This window comes from Zingiber officinale, chromosome 2A (genome assembly GCF_018446385.1).
Source record: "Zingiber officinale cultivar Zhangliang chromosome 2A, Zo_v1.1, whole genome shotgun sequence".
In the NCBI taxonomy this organism is placed as follows: Eukaryota; Viridiplantae; Streptophyta; class Magnoliopsida; order Zingiberales; family Zingiberaceae; genus Zingiber; species Zingiber officinale.
The window spans coordinates 104,878,449-104,890,988 of NC_055988.1; the positions used below are offsets into that span (position 1 = coordinate 104,878,449).

At 36.3% G+C, this 12,540-nt stretch overlaps 1 non-coding gene across 1 annotated transcript; it reads left to right on the forward strand.

Moving 5' to 3' along the window:
* Positions 1 to 8,087: 8,087 nt before the first annotated feature.
* Positions 8,088 to 8,193, forward strand: LOC122044638. The gene has a single exon (XR_006129669.1). It is a non-coding gene; the product is annotated as a small nucleolar RNA R71 (small nucleolar RNA).
* The last annotated feature ends 4,347 nt before the right edge of the window (positions 8,194 to 12,540 follow it).

Consider the following 12,540-nt stretch of genomic DNA (forward strand, 5'->3'; position numbering starts at 1 on the left):
ATTAAACATTGAAATTCTTTATGGAAGCTTTGTCTAAGGAAGTGGTTGTTGCTCCAATAACCAAGAAGGCCTAGTGCCTCGCCACGACCTGGAAGCTAAAATATTGAAAGAAAATGTTTAATTAACTTTCTAAAAAAGCATTAAACAAGAATTAAATAATGCTTTGACAGTTTATCAAATATTTGTTAAAATAAACAAAAAAAAATTCCTTAGACATTTTTTCTTGAAAAATTCTAACTTAATTTTTTTTTTGTTAGAAAATTTTTTTCTTGGAAAACTTTATTTGACTTAGACTGTTTTTTTGGGAACATTTAAAAAATTTACTTAGGATTTTTTGTAACTTAGAAATTTTTTTGGAAAATTCAATTTAACTTCGAAATTTTTTCAAAAATTCATTTTTACTTAGAAAAATTTTCCAAAACTTCAATCTTACTTAAAATTTTTTTCTTACTTAAGACCCCATTTTTGCTGTGATCAAAGGGGTTGAGTAAGGTATAAGTTTAGGGGGAGTAAGGAGAATTAGGAAAATGAAAATTTTACCTATTTTTTTTTTGAAGATGTGTTGCAATTTTATTTATTGCAAAATTATGCTTAAATATGTTAGTTTAGTAATTTTTATTTAAAATTACTATTTATGTCTATTTGTTACCCTAACTTGAACTTGGGTTGATGCACATCAAAAAGGGAGAGATTGTTGGATCCCGTGGTAGTTTTGATGTGATCAACCAAGTTGGTTAGGTCCTGCTGTCTTTGATCCCTGTGTCTGAGTGTGCAGGAGCTTAGAAGCACAGGAAGTCGAGCGGAAGACGCAGCTAGCGAGACGATGGGCGTGAAGAACGTGCGCGGCGTTCGAGGGACGTTAAGCCGGGACGGAAGGCTGCTCGAGGAGAAGGCCGGAATTGGGTTCGGGTGAGCCCTATTCCGGTTGGTACAATCACCCAAAAGAACGGAGCGTTGGAAGCTGAAGAAACCAGTGGAAAATGAGTTGCCAGCTTGGAGGCGCCTCCAGCTTGAAGGCGCCTTCAACCCTGTTGAAGGCACCTTCAACAGGTCAATGTGACCGTTTCATACCGTGGATAAAGTTTTATCCACTCATCTCTTGGAGGCGCCTTGGACCCCTATTGGAGGCGCCTTGGACCCTTGAGATAAACTTTCCAGGAGCTATAAAAAGGCCCCTGGAGCTAGGAATTCAATAACAACTCAAGCAATCAATCTGTAAGCAATTCCTAAGCAACTAGTGAGCTTCCAAAGTGTAAAAGGCTTCTCCGCCTTCAGAGAAGGAGATTTTTCTTACTGCGCTTTTTCTACTATCTTGGATTAACATCCTCCTTGGTTGTAACCAGGTTAAATCCTTGAGTCTCTTCTGTTCCTGTTTCTTTTTCTGTTTCCTTAATTTAGTTGCTATTATTTTATTGCTGCATTTATTTCTGAATTGAAATCCGAGGAGGGTACTTTTATTTTTTTATTTTCAGCAATTCACCCCTCTCTTGCCGGTCTCCGCTGCTCCTACAAAAACCTCTCCTAAACACGAACCCCCTCCTCCCTTCTTAATGCCCTAACAGTAAAAGGGAGAAAAATACCCCTCTATTTCTTTTTAATTCCCTCCTATTCCCCCGATCATATCCACATCATTCAGTTTTGTTACAATGCTAGTTAATATCACTATGCATTGTTCATCTACCTAACTTGATGCTTACACTCGTGTAGAGATTCTAACTAAAGCCTAGCACAACCCCTGCATATGTTGGGATATGCCCGATGCGGTGTGTGCTAAAACACGTTTCATAAATATGCGTAGTGGAAAATAAAATAATAATAATTCCTAAATTATTACATCACACGCACCACACGCATACAAGGATACAATATGCCAAACATGATCGTATAATTAAATTTTTATGGAAAGTAAATTTACGTTAGGTGTACCTTACGGATAACCTATAACGAAAAGGGCATCAACCGTAGTGACATTGTCGAACCTTGTCTCTATTCGTATCTACGTCGATCTTTTCAAGATAACTCCTTGAGTACAAACCTCTCATTCGAAAGTTACTAGCCATGAGCGAAGAAGAGGGATCAAGAGGAAGAGGAAGAGGAAGAGAAACACGCAAGGAAGATATTTCTTCCTTGTGGTGGTCACAGCAACAAGGGGAAGGCTTCCCCTTGTTGGCGGTGGCAAAGAGAGAGGGGAGAGGGAGAGGAGAAGAGAAATTGGGTTAAGGTTTTCAAAAACCTTATAAGCTAATTAATGATCTCATGTGTATAATTTTATCTCAACCATATCAATATATAGCCCTCATTAATGAGTTAGATTAGAAAGTCCAAATCCAACCTATTATCCCTTAACCAAAAATTAGTCCATTAACCCCTTGCTTTGGTTCACGACTAAACCAAGTTGGTTCATGACTAATTCATGAAACCAAATATGGTCCAATTCTTCCATAAGAGGTGTGTCCCATCCACGCTTCCATTATGACAAATATTTCCATATTTGTCTTATGTATGATCCAACCAAACATTTATCTTTTGATCTAAGAATCCTATTATTTAACTTGCTTTACATCTTTTAGAGACTCGTTAGTATATGTGACCCAATAGGTTCTTGGTTTATCTTGACCGTCCATAATTAACTACTTAATTATAGAACGATCATGAATGACACCTAATAGTACATAATCCCCAATTAGCCAAAAAATCATAGTTGATCTTAGAATTAATTCTAAACCCTTCAGCAGCTACAATGAGTTGTGTCTCGTTCCTTTCACTCATCTTATACCCACTTAGTTCAGAACATGGTCTATGTGTCTTGTCCCCACTAGGCTGACTACGTCACACCTAGCCCAAGTAATACTTCCTTATTCTGCGGATTCAAATTACTCATATATGTGTATAAGAGTCTTGCACTCATAACATGTGATGCTTTGGCCAAAGACTTTGAGTAATAATCCTAATGAGTGATCATAGGGTATACGTCTTCTTGCAAAGAGCTGTGAATCCTCTATGGGCTATCCAAACACCTTCGGGCACTTCAACTTATATCCAATCATCCCGGGTCCACACCTCAATAAGATGCTTACTTAAGATGTCAAAGTATAAGTCTCCATGACCAAGATGACTTGTATACTTCAAGTCGAAGGAAGCTTACACTCGTGCTTCAGTAAGAGCTTCACAGACATATCTATATATATGTAGAGAACCATATGACGTCTTACAGTGAGTCACTCCAATGAACTAGTTACCATAACCAACATCCATGTTTAACTCTCGACATCCTAATGTCTCCAGCCAGTGAGAAAACAACTGCTTGGCTGAACCAAGGAGTATAACTCATGCTAGTCTTACAGAATTGATGATGTCCAAATGCATCAATTCGACGACTAGAGAAATTTCAATATATTCATAATTACACATGTAGAGATAATCACTAGTTACGATCCAATCACAAATTCTCTCATGCTATGAATTATATTACGGACATTCAGTAAATGAGTTTAAGACAATCAAACATATAATATGCATTCAAATAGTGAATCTAATCAATAGAAAAAAATCATAAGGCGATTGCCTTAGGACATCCCTCAAATTCTAACAGCGTAGGTTGCACCAGAGAGTCTACCCAAGTTCTAACGTCATTAAGTAGAGAGGTAACTTAGGAAGTCCGGTTAAGAGGGAATCCCTGTCACTAGGACCCCCCAGTTATACGTTCCTAAATTACACAATCACTTTCTAATGCTAACGTGGGGAAAACTCCTAAAACTCTAATCGAAACCCATAGTAGAACATTGATCCCCATGTTAAGAAAATACCGTGGAAAGTAGGGAATACCCCCTGTCACTGGGTCCCATGATCTTACAATCCACGACACCTCCTCTATATGGTGACCAACCCTTTATAGATTAGTCCCTATGTTAAGATCTTTTAACTCTAGAAAGTGAGTAAGTATCAATGCCCTCTATCACTAAGGGTATAATATGTTTGGTTGAATGAGTATCCTCTGCCATTAAGAATTCCCCAGTTATCCAGTCTAGTAGCAACTTGAACATAGAGATAGACCTCTCACTTCTACACGTTTACACAATTCACACATTTCATGGAACACATAAAATGCATAACACATAGAATAAGTAGTAAATACATCATTGCATAGGAAAATGTCCAAATACAAGTTCATACATCAACATCATAACATAACTGCTTCCTACATTCTAGATTAAGCGATCTACTCCACTGCAAGGGAGATACAACTAAGAGATAATAAATATAGCATCTACAACTCAAAACATGGATTGAGAGAGGAGAGAATGCTTATCTTTGAAGTATGACATTCTTGGAGGCATTCTCTTGCTCCAGAGGTGGACAAATGGGTGAAGATCAGCGAGGATCAAGCCCCGGGCTCCCCCAAGCTGGAGAAGCCTTCCCCAAGATCCAAGATGGATCCTAGATTCCAAGATGAGTGAAAAGGGGAGAAAAACCCCTTAAATAGAGTTTGGTATGACCCCTGTGAAATTCCACATGGCTGTGTGGATTCCACACGGTCGTGTGGATTCCACACGGCCAAGGTCTGCTTCTTCTCTAGAAATTCCACACGGTCGTGTGTCAAAGCCGCGTGACTCTTGTAGAGCCATTTAACACATCTTAAAGTGGTATTCTTGGGTTGAAGTCTTCATCAAAGTTGTAAATATTGAAGTTATCTACATTTTTATATAAATATCAGCCTGAAACTCTATCCGAGCAAAAATTTATAACCATTTTACTTTTGATATGCAGTGCAGAAAATGTAGAATCTGACACGGCCATATGTCAAGGCCGTGTAAATCTTGTAGAGACTTTTAGCACATCTAAATATGATTTTCTCTAGTTTAAGTCTTCATAAAAGTTGTATATCTTTAAATTATCTACATTTTGATATAAAGAACATCGCAAAACTCTAACTATGCAAAAAGTTATGATCATTTTACTTTTAGTCTATAGTGCTGAAAACTCTAGAAATTCCATACGGTCGTCTGAAATTACACGGTCGCAGCCTTCTCCTCCTCTAGAAATTAACACAGCCGTGTGGATTCCACATGATTAAGGTATTTTGGAGGCTCTAGACTCCATTTAAGTTCTATTTTTACTTCAAATCATATCCTATCAATGAAAACAAATAAAAAGTAGATCTCCGAACAAAAGAAGTGAAAATATGACATTATAATGAAATAGGGTGCAATAAATATAAATTATGCTCATGAAATACAACTAGATGTGCGTCAAAACATGCATAAAAGTGTATATAATCTACTAATATCACACTCCCAGACTTAAACCTTGGTTTGTCCTTAAGCAAAAACTGCATCTAAACTCATGTGGTTAAATAGTGTATCATAATATATAGTAAGTCAATCTAATCCTATCAAATGATTTCATTTGTGAGCAAGATATAAAAGTTGTTGGAGTACGTCTTAAGTAATAGTTCTCTGTGCTCAATGTAATAGTGGCCTAAATTTATCAAGTATCAATCCATAAATTTAGTCAAGTCATCATAAAATTCCTTATGCTTCTGGCGATAGACACTTACCTGCCACACACATGGTTCATATCTCTAAAACTACATAAGGTCTCCAAGAACTACTCGAAATCAAGAGAAATATAATATTTATTTCTCCAGTAACCTAACTCAGTCTCAAAGGAGTAAATTATTAGTTTCCACTCACGATAACTATTTTTTTTATCCCTTATTAATATGATTTTTTTTCTTTTTTTTTAGTGCTTTAAAAATGTAGCACTGACACATATGCGAATATACAAATGCAAATATAGGGATTTTAATTTTTCCAAGTGAGTTGCCATGATTCAAGATTATCCAGTAACCAAAATATAATTAAGAGGTCACCTTAAAAATACAAGTACTAGTGCAATTCTATGAATCATGACTATTTTCAGAGTTATCTACCATTAAAATAAGGCAAAGTGTGAAGAGATCTTAAAATAAGGCCAATACTTAAACTGTTATAGTAAAAACATTGCTCACTTCATGATATCATAGATAGAAAAAGATAGATCACTAAATATACTAGCACCATAAGTAACCAATAAATCACATGAAATCTAGAACAAGCATGCTAGTATTTTGCATTAAGGAACAAACAATCATGATGTGATGAATGATGCAACTAGAAAAAATTTATTATATAAAAAAAAGTGTGCAAAAACTAAACTATAACCCAACACATCCCCCCAGACTTAAACTTTACATTATCCCAATGAAAACTAGAAAAGAAATATGGAGGAGATTTTTGAAGTTAGAGAAGTTGCCAAGTGATGAGCTCCAAATGGTTGACATTTATGTGCTAAATATACTCCTCTATCTGATATTCATATTCCTCCACAACTTTGAAACTTACAAAAAGAAGATAGACAAGAAAAATTAAGTAGAGAATATGAGTTATTATGAATAAAGAAAAGGAACTAGAAAGAAATTGAAAACTTAAATGAAGACAAGAAAGAAGAACTTGGGTTGCCTCTCACGAAGTCTTTGTTTAAGGTCATTAGCTCGACTATCTCATTAGATTCATCGAAATCTCGCTCTTGGAGGGGTAAGATATTTCAATACCCTCCTACCAAGGGCTTTTATTATGGAGAGATCTTTCAACATAGGAGATATAATGTAAAGTAACTCTTTCTCCATCTTTATTTTCTTAAAAGTTCTTTTAGGTGATCGAAGACGGTTCAAACTGAGCTTCCAATTTCTAGCCTAAGTGAACTCTACACACCCAAATGAAAAAAATCTCCCACAAGCATGTTATATAAGATAGAACCAGACCATATCAAGATAAGTTGAATAAGTAATAAAAACTGAATCACATCCAATAAAGTCAATGATGGGTACATCTATAAAGTTTTCCAAAATATCTAAAAGTTCTAAACATGTGGATGAGGCTTCTTCTGAATCAATTGATGGTTCTAGCTCTAGCTCAAGTGGTGGTGCAACCAAAGGTGGTGATTCTTGGAACTCTGATATCTCTATAAAAGTCCCTATACATAGATCCACAACTTGTTTAATTCTTGCGACTCTCATAGTCTCAAAGGGTTGTGTGGACAAAGGAGGTGATTCTTGAGATGTTGCTTCCACAACATAGTTCCCTACACTTCCTTCCATATCATTAACATCATCACATATATGAAAAATATACCAACATCAATATCATCTACAGGAGAATTAATAACTTCACTTGCAGTCTTAAATTGATCTACCTCATCACATTCATCAACTAAAAATCCAATATCATTATAATGGCCTGTAAAACCAGGAGGCGGATCTGAAAACACGCTAACCACTACATTAACATTACACTCCTCATTTGAAGAGTCCTTATCTTTATACACATCAAGAAATATGCACTCAACCGTATTAGAATCACAGAATTTGTCAAAATCTTTATCTTTGTTAGCCCCACTAGCCTTTGTAGAAAAGGAACCCTTAGTGGAGGTTTTGGGGAGGATTAATCTTTTATTTTCCCATATTCCCTTTGAACTCATAGTGGAGGTTCAACTTATTTGTCTAGTGATGGTGCGATCAACCATTAAGGGAAAGGTACTCGTAGCCTTTGGGCACTTTGTGGAGTAATGGAATTGAGTTTTTGTGTTTTTTGATTGTTCTCCTCAATTCTATACAAATCTTTCTCCAGAAGTTCTTCATGATTCGTGCCACTTCTTAACTTAATATCATTACACTATTCACTAGACCTTGTCTGTGTATGAGGGAGGTCATGTTTGAACCATTTTAAAACTATGCTATCGATCTTTGCCTCTAACTGTTTGAACCCCTCATTCTATGAATTGTGATTTTTAAAATTCTTGGGTGGTTGAACTACATCTTGTTTGACAAACTCTTTTGCCTTCATGGCTTGCACTTCTAGAATTATTAGGGAAGAATCCATCCAACTTTTATCGATCATTCTTGGAGGTTCAATGTCACTTAATCAATTAATTTATATGCCTCTTCCACACTTTTGTTCATAAAAGAACTCCCAACAGATGAATCCAATAAACACTTATCTAAGAAAGAAATTCTCGCATAGAATATATGCAAAGTCAGCCATTTTTCCAAACCATAATGAGGGCACTGTCTTTGTAGACTCTTGAATCTATCCCATGCTTTAAATAATGATTCTCCATCTTCTTGAGTAAAATTTGCAATGCAATTCCTCATATACATTGTTCTGCTTAGAGGAAAAAAATGATTCAGAAATTGCTACTCTAATTGTTTCCAACTTGTGATGCTTTGAGGACGGAGAAATTAAACCAAGTCTTTGCCCTATCTTTGATACTGAAAGGAAATTCCATCAATCAAACTGCATCTGCTAAGACACCCTTATAGTTTACCATATCACAAAGTTCCAAGAGTGTCTCAAGGTGCAGATATGAGCTTTTTGATACTTCTCCTCTAAATTTATGACCTTGTATCATAGTGATTATCTCTAGGTCTAGCTGGAAACTTTTTACTTCAATATGAGGTTTCACAATTAGAAATAAAAATCTTACAGACATGGGTGCAGAAAATTCTCTTAAAGGTCTGCTAGACATATCAGGGCTCATAGTATCTAAAAAAAATTACAAGAAAACATGCAGAATTAAAGATAAGAAGTAAACTTCTTAATAAGAAACAAGAAAGTAATGCAGAAATGAAGGAAAAGAAAAACTGAACTATAAACTAATAACAAAAAAAGTAGATGCAGAAATAAAAACAAATAAATAAATGGAAAACCTATTAATAAATCTATAATAACTCATATACTAATCAACTAACATTGAAAATAATTCCCGGCAACGACACCAAAAACTTATTACGAAACCGCAAGTGCATGACTACGTCGTCAGTAATAAAAATATCGATCTCACAGGAATTGTTGATTAAGAACTAGTTGACATCACACAGTGAATTCCCTAGACAAATGAAAGGTTGGTTGGAAAAGAGAGAGTGAGAGAAAGATTAAGGAGGAGAGAGAGAAACAATAAGAGATGATCTTGGAAGGGGATGGATGATAGATGCTAAGATTTCAGGTTCGTTACAATGTTAGTTAATGTCTCATGTAGGGATTCTAACTAAAGCCTAGCATAACCACTATGTAGGTTGCACCAGAGAGTCTACCCAAGTTTTAATGCCATTAAGTAGAGAGGTATCCTAGGAAGTCCAGTTAAGAGGGAATCCCTGTCACTAGGATCCCCCGGTCATATTTTCATATATTACACAATCACTTTCTAACATTAACTTAGGAAAAACTCCTAAAACTCTAATTGAAACCCATAGTAGAACATTGATCCTCATTTCAAGGGAATACCATGGAAAGTAGGGGGACACACCTGTCATCGAGTCCCATAATCTTACAATCCACGACACCTCCTCTACATGGTGACGAATCCTTTACAAATTAATTCCTATGTTAAGATCTTTTAACTCTAGAAAGTGGGTAAGTATGGATGCCCTCTATCACTAAGGGAATAATATATCAGGCTGAATGGGTATCCTCTGTCACTAAGGATCCCTTGGTTATCCAGTCTAGTAGCAACCTTAACATAGAGACAGACCTCTCACTTCTACATGTTTACACCATTCACATATTTCCACAAACACATAAAAGGCATAACATATAGAATAAGTAGTAAGCACATCATTGCATAGGAAAATGCTCAAATACAAGTTCATACATCAACATCACAATATAACTCTTTTCTACATCCTAGATCTAGATATCTACTCCATTACAAGGGAGATACAACCAAGAGATGATAAATATAGCATCTACAACTCAAAACATGGATTGAGAGAGAAGAGAATGTTTATCCTTGAAGTGTGGCATCCTTGGAGGCGTTCCCTTGCTCCGGAGATGGACAGATCGATGAAAATTGGCGAGGATGAACCCTAGGGCTCCCCTAAGTGGGAGAATCCTTCCCCAAGATCCAAGATGGATTTAAGATTCCAAGATGAGTGAAAAAGGGAGAAAAATATCTTAAATAGAGCTTGGCATGGCCCTTGTGAAATTCCACACTGTCATGTGGATTCCATACGGCCAAGGTCTGTTTCTTCTCTGGAAATTCCATAGGGCCATGTGGATTTACACGGCCGTGTATCAAGGCCATGTGAATCTTGTAGAGCCATTTAGTACACCTTAATGTGGTATCATTGGGTTGAAGTCTCATCAAAGTTATAGATCTTGAAGTTATCTATATTTTTATTTAATATTAGCTTGAAACTCCAACATACCAAAAAGTTATGATCATTTTACTTTTGATATATAGTACAGAAACTACAAAATTTGACACGACAGTGTGTCAAGGCCGTGCGAATCTTGTAGAGACTTTTAGCACATCTAAATGTGATTTTCTCTAGTTTAAGTCTTCATAAAAGTTGTATATTTTGAAGTTAGCTACATTTTGATATAAAGAACATCCCAAAACTCTAACCAAACAAAAAGTTATGGTCATTTTAATTTTGATCTATAGTGTTGAAAACTATAGAAATTCCACACGACCGTGTGAAATTACACGGCTGCAACCTTCTCCTCCTCTAGAAATTAACATGGCTATGTGGATTCCACATGGCCCAGGCATTTTGGTGACTCTAAACTCCATGTAAGCTCCGTTTTTCCTCCAAATCATGTTCTATCAATGAAAATAAGTAAAAAGTATATCTCTAAATAAAAAGAGTGGAAATATCATATTATAATAAAATATGGTGTAATAAATATAAATTATACTCATAAATACAAGTAGATGTGCATCAAATATGCATAAAAGTGCATATAATCTATGCATATCAGTGTTCCTTTTCATCCACCGATTTACTCTTCCGTAACTTCTTATCCCTCAGATGCATCAAGTCCGTCAACTCTCTTCCTGTGTCATCCTTCTCATCTGCTACATCTTCCACTCGATTTTTTATGTTCCTAAGTTCCTGCACACTTAGACACAATGTATCAAAATAACACAGGACCTAACTTAACTTGATTGATCACATCAAAACTAACCTGGAGTACTTACAGATGCCCTTCTTGCCAATCACTAGTTTCTCTTTATAAAAAAGGGCATCAACTCTGGGGTCCCTTATACACCCCTCACCTTTGTTCCCTTACCCTTCTGCAGCATAGGCTATAGGCCATCCCGGTGGCAGCGATTGTACCATGGTGTTAGAGACATGCCATGTCATGCCCTGTAGCACCTCGCCATGCCATGTTGCTCATAATGAGGGACCAACCTTCGTGCGACACTTGGCGACCTGTCTCTTCCAACCTTTTCTAGTTTTCCCTTCGGTTTAGTTGGCCATTATTTTCTCGAGGAAGAGAGAAAGGAATAATTCCATGAAAGTGACTAAGCTATCTGGGGGGAAATGTCTTATTAGGTAGCTCAGGTGGCCTTCTTAATTGAGTCTCCTGATGGACTATTAGTGAGCATGGCAACATTGGGGGTAGAAGAAGAGGGCAGTTGGAGGGGTGGGACCTAGGGGAGACACCCGTATGAGGGATATCTTTACAGACTTGGGACATGGGTTTTGGATGCCCCCTAGCGAGGGCACGCCTGTGCCCTAGGTAAGCCATGGAGGGTAGAGCTGAGAGGGGTCTTAGCCATGGTGGAGATGCATCTAACAGGGTTATTCCTAATTTCTTACATCACTACAAGAAAAACCCTCATAGACATCAGTGGAACAACAACGGTTTTAAGCAAATTCCGATGTCTTTGAGTATTTTACACCAGTTTTTCCAAAAACCGGTGTCTATAAGCGCAGATTTTCTCTCATAGACATGTTGAAGTGTATACTAAAATCCTAGCTTTTGTAAATATTTATTTTTTGAAATAAAAGAATCACATTGGTCAATATCTATATTTATTTGTTAAATATAATTGTTCAATTAATTTATATAGTAGACAACATGGTGTGTGGTGTCACACACAGAAGATCATGTTGACGGTTATTTATAAATTATAAATAGTTGCTCACGACTAAGATGGAAAGGAACAAATCATCAGAATAGTCGTAGTGTAATTAAGTATTAGTTTATCTTAATTAATAAATTACACTGGTACACTCTAAGTGTATTGAGTAGGACCATTTAGGTAAATTCTTTTTGTACTGATTTAATAAAAGAACTAAACCTTAGTTATTATGGAAGTGTGTGCTCTTAATCCTAATATAATAACAAGCATATATATTTAATATTTATTTCTTTGACTTATCAAAGGGTGAGGTTTAGCTTGATAAATCAATATGCCCGATAAGTTGGGAAATGATATTACTTATAGTGTGTGTTATTGATTATAGAAGGAATCTATGTCCTAGTTATCTAGGTTAAGAATGCTCCCAAGAGGAGCTCATAAGGATTGCCATGTTAAACCCTGTAGGTGGACTTAGTCCGACATGACAATGAAGTTGAGTTGTACTACTCTTGGAGCTAGATATTAATTAAGTGAGTTGTCAGTAACTTACTTAATTAGTGGACATTTGTTATCTTAAACACAGGGAGACTAACACACTCATGATAAGAAGGAGCCCATAATGTAATTTGG